Here is a 17177-nt window from a genome sequence, read left to right on the forward strand (position 1 = left end):
AGGTTCAATCCCCATACCCCTTTACATTTTTACTAGCGTTAGAAAAACACGGTTTTTAACACCTGTGGGTGTCCTACGATTCACAGATAAATAAAAAAACGGTGCAGAAAATTGTGCAGCACACTATATGCTAATTATTGTATACTAGAAACTGAAAACATACATTTACCATCATGCCACTTCTGCAAACTGTTACCAGGTCAGACATTGAAAATAAAAGCCCATATAAAATATACATGCATGAAATTTATCAAGCCACGGTTTGACAAAGTGCCAGAAAAACCGCTGGAACAACTGCATGAACAAGGAGGTGATTGTACTTATATAATACTAGTTATAGGACTGTGCTACACATTTCCATTTAACACATAGTCGGGTGGCAATAATTACTGCAAGCAATTGCATATAAGACTAAGGATATAGGTTAAAATCCATTTGTTATCTTAAATGTTGCTCCCTAACATGTAACTAAGATTTGGAGGTAAATGTATCAAGCTGCGAATTTCCGGCGGTTCTGAAAAGTGCAGATGTTCCCTACAGCAACCAATCAAATTCTTGCTGTCATTTTGTAGAATGCACTAAATAAATGATAACTAGTATCTGATTGTTGCTATAGGCAACATCTCCACTTTTCAAACCTGCTGGAAACTCGCAGCTTGATACATTTACCCCCTTGTTGCAGCAAATGGTCTTCACTCTGAATGGCACCTAAAACGCAGTTAGAGTTTCATTGGGTAGCATCTAAGATAAAATACATTTATCATAAAATTGAAATTACATAGAAGTAAGTGCCAAAAAAAATGCAAAAATACTATTTTCCTAAATTCTTCCCATAGTTACTTTTATGCAGTTAGCACTACCCTTGAACATTATCCAAAAATGCTATTGCCTAGTTTTCCTGTTAATAGGTATACCACATAAGTTCTTTCTTAGAAAGTTTGAGAGAGTTCTGCATTCAAATACTCTTTCCGGTTTTATATCCCTTCAACAGGTATTTTCAGAATGTTCATAACAAATACTAACGTTAAGCCATCAGTAAGCAATGGATGACATCACTAATCAGCATTTATTCAAATATTATATACACAAATGTATATATAAATCTATGACACCCGTATTAAAACAAATAATATATACATATATTAATATAATACTGCAAAATATTTATGACATTCTTATAGAACAACATGAATTGCATTGTCTCACCTTTCCCTCAAGGCCAGAGTAGCTCACTGCTCACTGACATATTTCTATTAAAGTCTATTCACATCCCTAGTGACTACATAGTACTTGTCTCATATACCTAGGGCCACATTTAGGGATAGGAGCAAAGCAAAAAAAGGAGCAGATTTGCACCTTAGCAAAACCATATTGCACTACAGGGGGGAGGGGACAAATTAAAAATGTGCTGACAGATTTAGAGTTAGGAGGTTGGCTTGTTCTATCTCAACTCTAATTTGCAGTATAAAAAATAAAGCTGTTTAGTATTTGTGCACTATATGCAAAGGCAGCCAGAATTTCCCTGAATGCAACGCCAAATAAATATATTTCATTTGTACCCCTTGTATTGCAACATGACTTGTCCATAAGCAAATTATCACCATGTTTTTTGCTTTGCTCCTAATTCTAAATCAGCAGTTCCCAAAGCCAGTCAAGACTTTTTTTTTATCCCAAAACCCATTTTCCATAATTATGCCAAATAAAAATAGATTAAAAAGTAAATGATTGTCACCATACTTGCCAACTCTCCCACAATGTTCGGGAGACACCTGAATTCTGGGTATGTCCCCTGGAGTCCCGGGAGAGTAGGGCAAACTCCCACATCTGCCCACTTCCAAGTGAAGTGGGCAGCATTAGAGCCGCCATGACGCGATTGCCTGAGAATCGCATCATTTTGGCCCTGCCCCCTGAGCCGTAATTATGCGTAGGCATCATTTTACAGTGTGGTGGGGCCAAAATGACACTATTCATCAAGCTCCGCACCCTCCGCCCATACAGCCCACCTCTCCTTTCAGACAGCAACAGCCAAAAGTTTGCAAGTATGATTGATACTGCTCAGTGATAAGTTCAAAGCACTAGTATGATCAGTGAGCTCTTTCTGCTACAGTCACTGTGAGGAGCACTTCTAAGCATTCAGGAAATGAATGTCATGGTCAGTGGAGTATACTTTTGTCATTATGAACTAAATTCTGCAAGAAAACCCATTTCCAGAAAACCATAACTAATAAACATTCCAGATAATAGACCCATACCCATTTTCTTTGTGGGGGGAAATAATCCCCTCTAAGAAAAATATTCTAGTGCAGACATGCAGCCAAACACATACAAGCCAGCATTCAATTGGCCCGCCACATAAACAGCAAATACATCCGTAATCATCCATGTTGTGTTGGTTTTATTATCTCCTGTATTGGAGAACACAACCTTTTTGTACCATAACTGACATAAAATTTATAGCTACCTGCAACGTGCAGCGACATATAGATTTTTGCCACCTCCAGTTGAGAGTAGCAGGAACACAATGCTATGTTGTATAGAAATATCCCATATGCTGTGTGGTGTATAGTATACAGCTTGCTGCTATAGGGAGATGTAGACTGTCTCTCCTAACACACTGCACTCTGCTTGAACTCGGTGGTGTTATAAAATAAACACTTGGCAGAAAACATTTGATTACAGCATTTACAGACTTTCTGGAATGCTGCCGTGGAATTATAGTTAGTATTTTTGGAATCCTTACACCTTCCACTCATCACCGTACAAACCAGACCATAACCTGCAACAATGTCTGCTGCTTTCAGCCTTATAAATTAAGTTACACAGTTTTGATAGGAAGAAGTTTATTATGCATTCTCGCATATACACAGTAATTTCTAGATGCCTGTGTGGAACAAGGAGATCTTGTCTGGTGCTATGTATAATGGGATCTATTCATCTCACTGACAAGCAGAAAATCACCAAAGAATAAATGAATTAAAACAAGTCATCAACACTGATCACGTGACCTTACACCTGCATTCAGAGAGAGGCAGCCAAATCAGCAGGGCTTATAGTACATTGCAAATGCTCTTTTACTAGTAACTATAGGAGGAGATGCTGTAATCCCTTAATCATTCCAGCTTTTAAGATGATTGGACCTATGCAGAGTTTCTGTTAGGTCCAATATGTTGATTTTCATTTTTTTTTTTTTTAACGAGCAGCCTTCAAAGTGGCATCTGCTTGTCCTAATAACTTGACAAAGGCACCGTCGCTTCCTAATGGAGATTTAGGGGTACATATCTTTGTAGCTGGTGTGCATTACAACCAGAGATGCAAATAATTGCAATGCACATAGACCATATAATCATAGGAAAATGACAATGCCAGTATTACATGTTGTATGGTGGAGCGGAATAAAAAGTGCTTAATTTCATGTAAAACTAGTATAATGTTTGTATATGACACAGACATACTGGCACACCATATCAGAAGTGATATTAGATATTGTCAGAGCAGACAATTGCCCTGTGACTATAGTTTCAGGGAACTAACCTACCTCTTGCACTGGTTTAAGGATGACATCCATATTTATATAACTTTATTTTAAATAAGAAGAAACTAGGATACATTTCCCATAGAAAACCCACCTCCTCCCACTTAGGTGACTGTAATCAGCACCACAGCCGCTAGGTAAGGAGATACCTGTCCGATGCTTCAACATCTCTGCCTACTGTTGGTCTAACAGACAGAAAAAGTTTCAGTGGGACTCAAAACATGGTGCATGATACCTATGGCTGTATCCTGGGCAGATACTAATGTGTAAACATAGTAGATAACAGTAAAATCCCAAAGAGCCAAAACTGCACCCCTTGCATTGTAACATGGTTTATCCAGGAGTAAATTTGCTCTTTTTTTTTCTTGCTTTGCTCCTAACTCAGCACCAGGCCTTATGTATTATTGTTTGGAAATTGTGGCCACACCCCTCTTGCACCCTAGTTTTTATTTCTCTATACTCATTTAATATTTGTGGTAGAACACAGTACTTTGTAGTTCTTTTTATTAAAAATGGGTTTTATAACCAAACCCCTGTTGTAGCTCCCCTCGCTTATCCAAGTATCTAACTTACAGTATGTCAGGTGATTCCCTATGTGTCCAACTTCTATAGCTGGGAATGTACTTCTCTTTATACCTGCTGTGTGACGGTAAGACTTAACCAAAAGAAAAGTATAACAAAGATCATGTTAATATTTATAGTACAACATTGCACGTATATATATTTACGTTCAGTGTAGGACTGGCCAAAAAGGGCAAGACTTTGGCTTAAATCGGTCAGCTTAACATGTATTGCAATATGTGGGACAAACGTTTCTTGTTTTCAATACAGGATATAACTTTAACATGGAGTTTGAATAACCAGAATAGTGTATTTGGGAAGTGCAGAGAATCCTATGGCTTTACATGATGTGATGACACCTCTCTTGCACCCCAGTTTTCAGTTCCTTATACTCATTTACTATTTGTGGTTGAGACCAATACAATATTTTGTGTGTAAATATCTGTGTATATTTTTATATATATATATATATATATATATATTTTTATTTATATATATATATATATATATATATATATATATATATATTATATATATATATTATATATATATATAAAATCACAAACACACATTGATGTATAGATTGCAAAAATGTTGCCATGGGTAATGAAGTGTGTGCTGCGGTCAGGTGTTCAAATGTTGCTGAGGGTTATAACAAAATGCTCTGAAAACAAAACAGCCATCAAATTTGCATTTTATTGTCTAACCTGAACTATACTTTAAGAAGTTAATTTCTGATTGGCTGTATAATTTAAATACAGGTAAACGTCACTGAGTTCTTATGAAGTGTGAGGCTTTGCTTACATTTACCTTTTAATTATTCTGCTCGACCGGCAACAGACAACTAATTGATTTGCTGTTTATTGGTTAATAAGTGGCAGCTATGCTATGCACAAATCTAAGGATACCCTGTACTCTGAGATCCAGAGTTACAAAGAGGAAGCCAGCAGAATGTCAGATTATAGCCTTTTTTTTGTACTCTCTGACCAAGTTTTCACTGTGTTGCAGTGAAAGGGTTAACGCTCTTATTACTGGTTGTTCAGCGTGTGATTATATGGTTGCACATATGACTGAGATGAGCTAATGGCAGGGGGTGATTACATTACCCATGTGCAGCATGTTCTTCCTTGATGGCTGTGATCCTGTAAGTAATTACACCTGTCTGATATGTGAGGTGTGGATCTGATACAATATATGTGAGCTGTTGCTCTCTGCATTATGATGACGTCTCTGGAGTGCTCATGCGCTGATCCATTAATTAAGTGATGTTAGAAGCTGTTCTCAATGAGCCTTTATTTTTAAAAGGTGGTAACTAGAATAATGTGTCTTGGTTTTTTTTTGGTATATACCCAGTTCCCATTCTCTGGTCACCTCACTCCCACATATGATTACATAAATTCCCTCTAGTACCTAGCGCACACTGTGTATATATATATATATATATATATATATATATATATATATACATATATATATATATATATATATTGTGTGTGCTTATCTTTTCTTTTGGACAGAGGATTGCTAGTTTGGTCTTTCATCTTTGTGCTTTATAAATGGCAGATTGAGCCTTCAGAACTACAGGGTGTTTGAAAATATTGTCCCTTCTATATAGAAAGGGTATTATGGTTCTCTGATAGGTATAATTTGTTACTTGCTGAAAAATCTTAACCAAAAAAAAAAGGCCGCAGCAATTCAGTACCTACGTGCACAATACGGGACATCCGCACGCTTTGTTTAAAATTGCACGCTCAAACTATGGCCTTTAACAAAATGTCTGAATGATTTTCAAAGAGAACGCTGGCACGAAAACCAACTACTTTGCATCTCAATTAAGTCTCATAATTGTTATCGGACCAGTCAAAGACTCAGCTGGACATTTGAGCTGCCATTCTTTTAATTTTATACAATAAACAAATATACAAATGTTATAACAAAACAAAATGAATAGAAGAAACTTAACAATAATAATAATTTTAGAAAAAGGCATTTTCTTTCTATGATAAAAAAAAAATAAAATTCAGTTTGTCTATTAAAAGTGTTTTGTATATTTTGAAACGCATTCCGGGGCTTTTAAAATAAAGAAAATAAAATGGATTGCATATTAACCTGCAAACTATTTATTTTGTGAAAGGGAAGCTATCATAAAAAGAAGGTGTATGTTATAGTTTATGTCATTTGAAATATAATTTGATACTTAATACATTGAAATATTACAACCTTTTAGAAGCTACTATTTCCCACAACTGTTTACACAGGGGTTTAGTCAATGACTGGCTTCTAACTAACTTCTTGTAGGCCATAGCTAATAAACAGATGGATCAGCATCACTAAAAAAAATCAGCACTAACAAATATACTTTATCTATGATCATTCTCCTCATCTAGCAATATGAAAAACCCAACCATTATATATAGAAAGAAGTGTATGTGTATTTTCGTTGTATAAACTCGTTTTATTGAATTTGTGCTTAACAATATTATAATCAAAGTTGTATAATTAAGTGACATATATTATTTGTGCTATATTAATATATATAGGCATAGTTAGGAAGGACTAAGTATGTTGGCATCACCGTGTACAGTTTCTAGAGCTGCCTGTTCTCTTCGGACAGGTGCATTGCAATAGAATTCTGCTATGTGACGTCTGTACAATTGCTAATAATTTAAATGAATGGTTATTAGCCGACAAGGGTTCATTTACTAAGGTTGCAGTAAGGTGCCACATTTGCCCCTAACCACAGCAGCTTTTATGTGTCTCTAGCAAGTTAGGCAAAAGAAACGTTGTTGCTTGGTTGCATTGTGATAGTGCACATTTTGCACATAAATGCAATGTAATAAAGGGGTCCTACAGCATTAGTCTCTGCACTGTATACTTCCCCTTTTGCACATTGAATAGTGTTTTTCTCTACGCAGGTGTTAGTCAAACAAATGTAAAGCTTTAAACAACACAATCATTTTAATAAGTTATTTTTAAGTACAATAAATATATTTGTTAACTTTCCTCTTCCATTTTTCATAGTAGTGTAGATATTACTGGAGGTAAGCATATTTTTGTGAAATATAAAAATAAATGTGTGTATTTTAGTTGATATTTATTCTTGTTTAATAATTATATGTAAAAGCATTTGCAACTTCTGTGCATATGAATGTGTCGCCAGTAAATTGCACTAATACACACATCTCTTCTGTTCACAGTTTTGTGTGTGTGTAATTGTGTAACCAATAAGCTAGCTAACAGCGAACAAAGATGGGTAATTGAAAGTACACGATCTACTGAAAGCTTACATTTGGTGGATCCGTGCTCACTTCGCAAGCCCAATCAGTGTTCGAATAAGAGAACGATTTTAACACCCTCTTCTAAATATCCCCCTAAACTGCCTGGACTTTGGAAGCGATCATAGACCTGCTAAACTGGCGTAACATTTAGTAAATACCACCTGCGCGTCATGTGCACATGCACGTCTAATGTATGTATATGCATACATAAAATACCATATGAAGAATGCAACATTTTTGACTCGGCAGGGTAATGCTGTCTGAAGCACAGAAAGTTAGTTGGGAGTTCGTATGTATTTGCATACGATTAGCATCTCATTAAAGGTTGACGTCATAAAATCTTTCTGTGCCTGCTGTTAAATATGTAGCCCTAGCTTTCACTTCCCAAAACGCACTGTAGCAATGTTCATATAAATTAACGTTCAATCGTTAGGGCTAAACCTATATATTACTGTGGGGGAGCATATGACATAACTGGGGTTCAAAATGTGCTTAATGTGCATCAGAATATTGTTTCCTAAAACACTGCAGTTGGCATGAAACCTATGGGCAGCACTTCTCAGGACGGTATTACACCTCCTGTATGACACCGCTGCAGACATCGAACAACATTTTCATTTCCTATTTAGACACCAATTCCGAGTAAGGGATTGGCAGCAATGAAATGGCCACGATATAGGGTATATACTCACTGTGCCTTTTGTGCTTGCACTGAGATGTATTTGGAGGTAAAGATGATGAATGATGGCACATAGTTATAGAAGCTTGCACTTCTTATGTGTATTGCTGAAATTAATAATGTAATTATGACTATAATTTACATAGTATGTAATACTTATGCGCCATCTCTTTTCAATTTTCTAAACTTGACACACGTTAATATGTGCTGCATGTAGTCATATACATTATGTGGGTAGTACATCTCTGAACTATACTATGCATGCATATAATACCAAAGTGGAAACATTTATACACTCTACGCTCAACACAGAATTCAGTGGATTCACCTATTTCTAGTTTATCTTGTTAAACTTCCTCTAATCACCTATATCTGATACCAGATACGATTTTCAAAGAAGAGAGATATGTTAACTTGACAGAGTAATAAGCTCTGGAAGATGCTGCTCTAGTTTTGTTATTGGCTGATACATTTTGGATATTGCTACTTAATATAAGCATTTTCAGTATTTTTTTTATGTTTTCGCATGCAGTTATTTAATGAAAGAATATCAGGTTTCCTTAATAGCATCTATTTACAGATCCGTTCTGTGTTCCTCTAAACACAAGAGATATATTTCTATATATGTTGTCTGTATATCATTATGTGGATAATGAATCATTTGCATTTTAAGCATCAGAGGAGACTTATTAAGATCTTCTAATGTCTGTGTTCTGATTACAGTTTATAAACTACAGGGGTAGACTGATGTTTAGGAGCAAATGGAGAAGAAAATATTGACACTCACTCACAGGTCATTGGACAAGGTACAAAATGATATCATATTGCTACACATTTAAACCTACAATTAATTATTCCAATATACAGCCATCATACTTTACATTATTCTTCATTTTACATAATCTCTCAATAGGCAATAATCTGCAAAAATAATCACTAATAATTATTTTATGACAAATGTTTTGTGGTTTTTATTAAAGATATTAATAGAATGGATCTGTCTAAAGCACATAGAGTAAGTAGAAAGTCTAAAATCTTATGTGAAGTTTGTATAATGTTCTTTTTCTAAAAGTGTAACTTGTATACTTCTCTAACAACTGTACCAATAATCAATGCTTGTATTGCAGATTTTTAAAACTAGAAAGTACCATCCCATAAATATTTTTTTTATATAAATTCATAATTAAGAAACCTAAAAACCTTTCAGATGTAAATAGTAAAACCTATTTTAGACTAATATAGAGTTTACTAATACAATTATTGATGTATAAAGTAATTATGTTAGTAAGGTAAAACTACAAGTACATAAATTATAATTCACAGACACTGGTTATAGGTGTAACACAAGACTATATCAGACTAATCCCATTGTTTGGCAATCCTAAGGAAAATGAATAAATACTATTTTAGATTTGTCACCTGATTCAAAATCATCAAACATTATTTTTTTAATCCAAAGAAAGCTGCCTATAACAATAGTTCAAAATTTTAAAATTAACAATATAGGCAAAAAATAACTGGTCCATAAAACACAGGGTTTTATATAGTTTTTGTAGAATAGGGGAGAAAAGACCAGACTCTTTGGAGAAAACATAAAGGGTTTATTGAATGTCACAATAAGAAAAAAAAAATGTGTTTTTTTAATAAAGTAGCATTGATTGCACTTTTAAATAACCACTTTGATTTGGAAAAGCTGGTTTGTTTAACAATCAGCTGTGCTGGAATAAGAGGTATGATGTTTCCATAAATTGTATTGTAGATTTGGTTAGTGTAGGCTGTCAGGAGATGAAGCATTTTGCTAAATAATAAGTGCTAAGTACCTTGTATAAATGCATGTAGTGTTTATTCACCGTCAGGTACTGTGCAGAATGCTGGGGGGGGGGGGGGGGACCTTGTGTATTGTGTGAAAGAAGAGCTCTTCAGCCAGCAGGTGCTGCAGGCAAACACAAGTGTGTTAATGGGAGGTTAGACTGAGGCACTGACATATGCATCAAGCCTTTTGTTCTTCATTTCAGGCCAACTCCGCTTAACTGAAAGTCTTATATCTTTGAAGAAGCTCTCTTAATTAGGAAGGAATTAAAAAAAAATCTCTAACAAACTGGACCATTCAATTCAATGCAATGCTGACAAAGAAGCTGTCCATTGTAAATAGGGAGGAATGCCTACCCAAGGACACGCATGAAATACAGTGAATATATATATATATATATATATATATATATATATATATATATATATATATATATATATATATATATATATATATATCATACACTGATCCATGGTATGCTCATCCATGTGCCCTGACGTCGAATATTCTGTATATAAGGTACATTGTAAGAATTTTGAACTGTTGCACTTATAACGCTTCCAGATCCCAGTTCCAATAGGGTGCAGAGGTTTATGCATGAATGGGTGACACATCAGTGATGTATAATGTTACAGTAAGCACCCGATGGTGGAATGAACCCAGCAGCGCATTGCACTCACCACAAACGCTGATGGGGTTAACTCATCAATCTTTGTATTAAAAATACTTTCGGGTTAAACCTCTTTTTGGTGAACAAATATCTTGTTTAGACGTGCAATTAATCGACCTAGCGTGGGCTTATTAAGTTGATGCATTTTTGTTTATTATTAAGCATTTGTATCTCGGCTCTTGCGCTCGTCCTGATGTTATCTAGGTCCAAGGACTAAATGCTTCCCGATTTACCTTTGCATAAAAACAAGAGATGCCCCCATCAGAGATGCCCTAACATATGAGCGTTGATTCCCCTGCAATGTGTGCATGATACCTGCATGGCATGTTCCAGGCACATTCCTGAACCCACATCCATCCCTGTACCAGGGGCTGACACACATGTGCACACGTGTTTATTTCACGTGATCGCCGAGGTGGTGAACCCACTACAGTAATCTAACTGGCACATGATATGCAATGTACTACGAGCAGTGTGTGTGTGACAGCTGAGGGGTGGTCACAGCCAACATCAGCACTGTACAGCGTCACGTGGATCACTCAGCTACTACAAAATGGCGGCTGTCTGCAAAATGGAATGTGCAACTCCAGATCTGCGCTAGCTCTATGTCGCAGGCGCAAGGTATAAAATGAAGATAACGGGGCTACATTAAGTAGATGACCTGAACCTTTATGTGACTCTGTAATGCAGTGCTATCAGCTAGGAACTGGTGCTTACCATGGATACATAATGTACGACCAGCATTAGATCAAGACTTTGATCTAATGATTGGTGACCATGTAAGACGTTTCCCCAGTGTAACCCAAATAAACATGTCTGTTAATTGTTATCTTTCCAGAGAATAAAGTACTACAGTACCCACGAGAGGCCAGTGGTGGCAGCAGAGAGCACTCTGCCAATGTCATGTTAGCCTGGCACAGTTTATGTGGGTGGATATGGAGTGTACCTACTTTCGTCACACATTAGAAATAGGGCGATAATCTATGACCGGATAACATACAGCTTGCTGGATGTTATACAATACATATTACGCAAAATGCATGTGACATCTTTTCTATTTCCATTAATGTTACGATGTTACCATGGCAAAGACCAGCAGCACACACACTATATCTACTGATCTGGCTGTCTTGCATAATTAGTGTCTGATGCACAAAATAGACATTAACTATATGTCTGCCACACCAGTGCATTGCAACCAGGCTGACAGTCATGTAGGTATCAGTAAGTATTGTACTGTAGTGATAGCATTACTATCTATGCCAGACGTAGGTAATAGCATTTCTACATTAATAAAATCCTTATGGAATATTTCAACCACATATCCCATAAGAACAAAATATTATGCTTGGGTTATTATTAAACAAAGAGAGAATCCTCTATGCAGTTAGAGGTATTAAAGGATATGTGTCCTTTAATAGGGACCAAGGACTTTTAATTGATCAACCATGTATTGTGTAACTGATCAAAGTGACTGTATTCATAGTTCATTCGACTGTTGTATCCACGGAATAACGCTTTGGTGATACACAGGGTGGACGAGGAAGAGCAATAAGCCAATGTCCATTTGAATTTAATACAAAGAAATAAAAGCTGTGACATATATCATTAACCTGTCGCTGGTTAAAGTTGACCTTTGTTATTGACAGACAGGGTATCGAATCTCGATCTAAGCAGGAATTAGTTGTCCAAACAAGATTTTGTAGTGGGGATTCCAACTTTACCTTCCACCCTACACTACATACTGTAGTAATAACAATGGCAGTTTGTATTGATATTTTAATACGTAAGTTTGGTCTTTTGGTCTAGATGGGGATCTTTAATACATTATTATACCTATATAGGGTAAATGCACAGCAGAGAGGTATGGAATACATAACGTTACGTCTTCCCTTGTAGTTACTAACAAAAAAAGACTCAGTAATGCATAAGGTTTGCAATCAGTTTGTGTGTCAGATGTGACAATTCTTTATGGATATCTATGCGTATTAGGTTGATTAGGGCAGCCTTGCTTTAAAGCATTACACACTGATTTACTTGAGTCACTCTCCAACAGACTACACAAAAGAAAGTGGAGATCTCACGCCGCCTGTGACTGGGAGGGGTTTGTTGAAGGATTTGACTAGGTGCATATTTAGACAATGAACACACGGAATAGTCCTCCCAGTCTGCACGTCTCTATTGAGGGGAAAATACATGTGCAATATTAAACGCAATAGTATATCACCGATAGTAAATAAGGTGTTTCGTATTGAATTGCACTTTGGCTTACAATTATGTTTGACATACAGTATTTGTGAGCTTTAATTTCATCTACATAAATAATAGATTCATATCATTTGTATATCCTGGGTATGAATATGTATTGCTAGAGGGTGTCCATAATGGGGTTATTGGTCACACCCAAGTTAATGACAAGCCCTAGATGTTACTTGTCTACTTATCATGTTTCACGTATTTACTACAAGGGGTTCATTGTTTGTGTGTTTATGGCACACAGCAGAAAATAAGAGGACATTGTTATAGAAAACACACTTTAAAGAACTCTAAAACATCCACCAAGTGTACTTTCCAATTAGATAGGCTCCAGATTATAAGAAGGTCAGCCAATATATCCTGTGAAATACCACACATGGAGAACTGGCCAGATCCTAGTAATATTACGTCCGGTAAAATGTGGACAGTTGGTTGATTTAATTACACGCCATCATTAGGTAAAGGTTTGTGTACTGTTGTGTTTTATTGTGATTACTTGGATACGTATGATGAGATAACCTAACACTTTTTGCATTAAAGACTTTTACTTCACCTACTGCCAATTCTCATTTGAAATAAGCTCACATATTAGTCAAGTATTATTTTACTCAGTGTTCTCTTCTATCACCTTTGTATCTATCTATCTATCTATCTATCTATCTATCTATCTATCTATCTATCTATCTATCACACGTGTGTGTGTGTGTGTGTGTGTGTGTGTGTGTGTGTGTGTGTGTATGTGTGTGTATATAAATGTGTGTATATATAGATAGATATATATATCAATATCACAAAATTATACATGCACACGTGTGTATGATAGTAGTAGGAAAACTGGGAAGATGTCAAGTTTGTGAAGATGGTAAACTGTAATTACGTTACAGGGAGGATACAAGTGACTGCTGAATAATATATTTGTATTAATGTGTGAGGCATCCAATGACGCAGTGCAGAGGGATGGCAAAGGCTATTGCTATAATGAAATATGACATAACCAGTAAAAGATGATTTTGCTTATATCTGAAAATGTGCAAAGGAGAGCCCAGAATTGACACAAACAAGCAGCCATATTGCTATGAAATCTCTCTATCATGGTACAACATGGCCAAATGCTTCTGTGACCGGACCTAAGGATTCTAAGGCGTTGCTAGGCAACAAGCTATGCACAACTAGAATGAAGCAGCAGATACATGATTGTGAGTTATCATGCAAGAGGGATCTACATATTCAATTCATTCTCAGATGACCAATTAATCCAGTGTCTGACGTATCACAAGGAGCACGTAAAGTGTTAACCTGTTTCCACACAATACCTACGTCTGAGCTATTGAACACCTATAAAAAAAGCTCATAATTGAGATAAAGGCATTATTTATAGTTTTACTTTTGTGTTCTACTTTCACATTAACACAGTTACTTCTTAACAGAACAGAAGACTGATGGTCAGACCTTACACTTAGGAAGTGCATTTGATCAAGTAATCATTCTCTTCTTTATTTATTATATCACTTCTTTAACTGTTTATTCTCTAATATATCATTATTTAATCAATTCAGAGATAATATATTCTCTTTAAATGTTACACGATCACCTATAGTGTTCAGGCTATTTACGTACACTATTGCGCAATAATGGTAAACACAGTTCACAGTCGTACACAGAATATTTTTAATATAACCATCTGATAATGCTATTATTAAGACAAGTGTAGTGAATAACATGCTATGGCTATTCCATTTTTATACCCTTATGTATTGCACATATTATCCGTCTCTTAAGAAGTCACCACCTTACTGAATGGTATTCTTGCCCAGACACTTCCTTATTACAGCATCCACTCAACTGCTTCAAATGTTTGACCGAGGTCATCCTGTGACCCCCACACCCACTCCAAACACAAGCCCCGATTCTCATTTGCTGGAAATGTGTACAGGCCAATAATTTAACAAGATGAATAAAACAAACATGAAATAATTAAACTACAGCAGAATATGAACAATGACCAATAAAATATAGCTTCTTACCTGTTTCCTTCTGTAATCCGTAAGTGGGGACATTGTTCCTGTACGGAGAATAATGCATGGAGCACTCTGCTCCTTCCATGTTTGTTATCACCAGTTATGATTATAATTGTAAGATATTTGCCCTCTTGGATAGGAGATGTATAAAATGGGATTTGCTATGCTGCAATAAACGGTATGATGCTCCCTCGACTCACTGATGGATAAGTTGGACAGATATCTAGTACAGTGAAATATGTATGCAAGAAGAGAGTTATTTGAGTGCTTATACTAAGAAGGAAGGTTGTTAAGTTTGCAGTCAGACAGCTAAACAGTGCCAAGTACAGAAGAAGGAATAAAGAGCAATTGTTAGAGGGAACAAAAGACTGGGAGGAAAGGAGTTGAGATTCCTGGGCAAAGCCTGCAAACTTGCACTTGAACTTGAATATAGGTCGGTGTCTGTCACCCTGCACAATAAATGTGTGTCTGTCCCGCCAGTCCACATTAAATCATGTCAACCCTTGGCCATTGAATTGTGTTGCTAAGAGAATTATCACAGTAGATGGAGACTTTCAAAGAACTAAGTATGCCAAGATGTCCAGATGGAATCAATTTATTTATTTCCTCTTTAAATTTCACTTTTTTTTCTTAATGTTTGTTCGAAGGTTGAGTTAACCCACTCCATGCCTTATTAGCCCACAGATCTAATGCCTGCTGGGGATCTTTCCTTTGCAGAAGGTCTGTCTCCCGAGGGCTGTTGTCATGACTAATGTTTTGGTTTGGAGGGCAGGGATTGTCTGGGTTTGGGGTTCCCTCTGTATTTTAGTGGCAAGCTGCTGAGTTTTCTCACAGTCTGGCTAGCAGACACGTCCCCAGTCTGCTCAGCCAATGCTGCTATTCAGCACTTAATTAAACGCTAATGGCAGCTGTGGATGAGGTCACCCGAGACAGCTTTTCTCACACATTTTTCATGCAAATCTACTAAACTCAAAACAAATTTGAATAAAACGCCCTTTGTGCAGCCACTGTATGAGCTGTCTTGTGTTTTTTCAAGGCCATTATGTCTGTCTAAACAGATTCAAAAACTTTGCTTTGCAACCAGAAAACGGACTCTTTCTGGTTGTTACAAACAAACCTCTTTCCCTAAGGAAAGAAAATATTGTCTAACCTCAAACTTTGTAATCCTTCAATTATGTCATAGGCTGGCTATTCCCCCGCATTGGCCACAGTTACATCGCATGAGATTATAATTGTTCAATTTATGTACAGGAACAACACTGACTGTCGATTCTAGTTCAAATAAGATATCAGACTTGGCTGGTTCCACAATATGTCTGTTTTTTTTATTTGTGTTTTTGTAACTAAACACTTTTGGAATCATTTCTATTTGAGAAAGGAATGATCACTTGATAAAATGTCACCATTGACAACAATACACTTCTTTATTTGCGAACAGCCTACGTTCCTTTACCGCTGCAGAGATAGTGGGACACAGAAAGGAGAATGATATTTTTTTCATTTTTGTTCCGCTGATTTTATGATAATAAAAATTCCCGAGCTTATCTTATTTTGCAAGGTGAAACTAACAGTAGATAAGGCTTCTGAAGCAAGCAGTGCTGGGTATAAAATATAGCAGGGAGTGTGTTAATATATTGCTTTTTGATGCTTGGCATGATAAAATTGAAAATGATCCTACAAGTTCTAGAAGAAGGGACGTCGCAAATGGGTCCCGTTGGAAGTGTGTATGTAAGAGCCTAAGAATATATTACAAGCCTGTGAGCCAGGTGATCTATGTAGGTTTAGACGAGTCTGGTTGTACTATTGCTAATTGATTATTCATAACACTACAGAGAAATCCTCTAATATAAGTACAGCATGTCATTCACTAAAGAAATCTGTACACAATAACGATTTTCTTTCATACCCCCGACAGGAAACCCGTTTACTGGATGGGTGCCAAGATAACCTTATTTTCTTTCCCATTGTCGTTTATGGACTGTAAAAGGAAGAAAGGAACATTGGTCCTAAAGCTGGAGATTGAAATGAAGTTTGCCAAACAAGCATACAATTTCATTTGCACTTAAACTTTCCTTTCAACAAAAAGCCTTTGCTTGTAGATTGACGTGTTTACACCCTGTGATTTTCCTTAAGGATGAAAGAAAGGGATATAAAAAAAAGCTTACTGCTGATGTTTTCGATAGGCTTTGGCCAAAAAATACATTGTTGTGTGACTTCTGAGCCAACCTTGCATCCATTATAATACCTTGCTTTGTGGAGGGTACGTGATTCCATTGAGGTGGAGTGTGCAGCCATTTCAGCCATGTGCGATCAAGTTGTCATTGCAATATTACCATGGCCAGTACACAGCTGCTACATGTACTTTAGTCTTTT

At 36.4% G+C, this 17177-nt stretch overlaps 1 long non-coding RNA gene across 1 annotated transcript in view; it reads right to left on the reverse strand.

The window, feature by feature from the left end:
* LOC142149914 (uncharacterized) overlaps nucleotides 1–15220 on the reverse strand; it is a 75377-nt gene extending 60157 nt beyond the window's left edge. The window contains exon 1 of the long non-coding RNA XR_012690922.1: nucleotides 14811–15220. This is a non-coding gene — a long non-coding RNA (uncharacterized LOC142149914). The remainder of the gene's footprint in view (nucleotides 1–14810) is intronic.
* Nucleotides 15221–17177: the final 1957 nt, after the last annotated feature.

This window comes from Mixophyes fleayi, chromosome 4 (genome assembly GCF_038048845.1).
Source record: "Mixophyes fleayi isolate aMixFle1 chromosome 4, aMixFle1.hap1, whole genome shotgun sequence".
In the NCBI taxonomy this organism is placed as follows: domain Eukaryota; kingdom Metazoa; phylum Chordata; class Amphibia; order Anura; family Limnodynastidae; genus Mixophyes; species Mixophyes fleayi.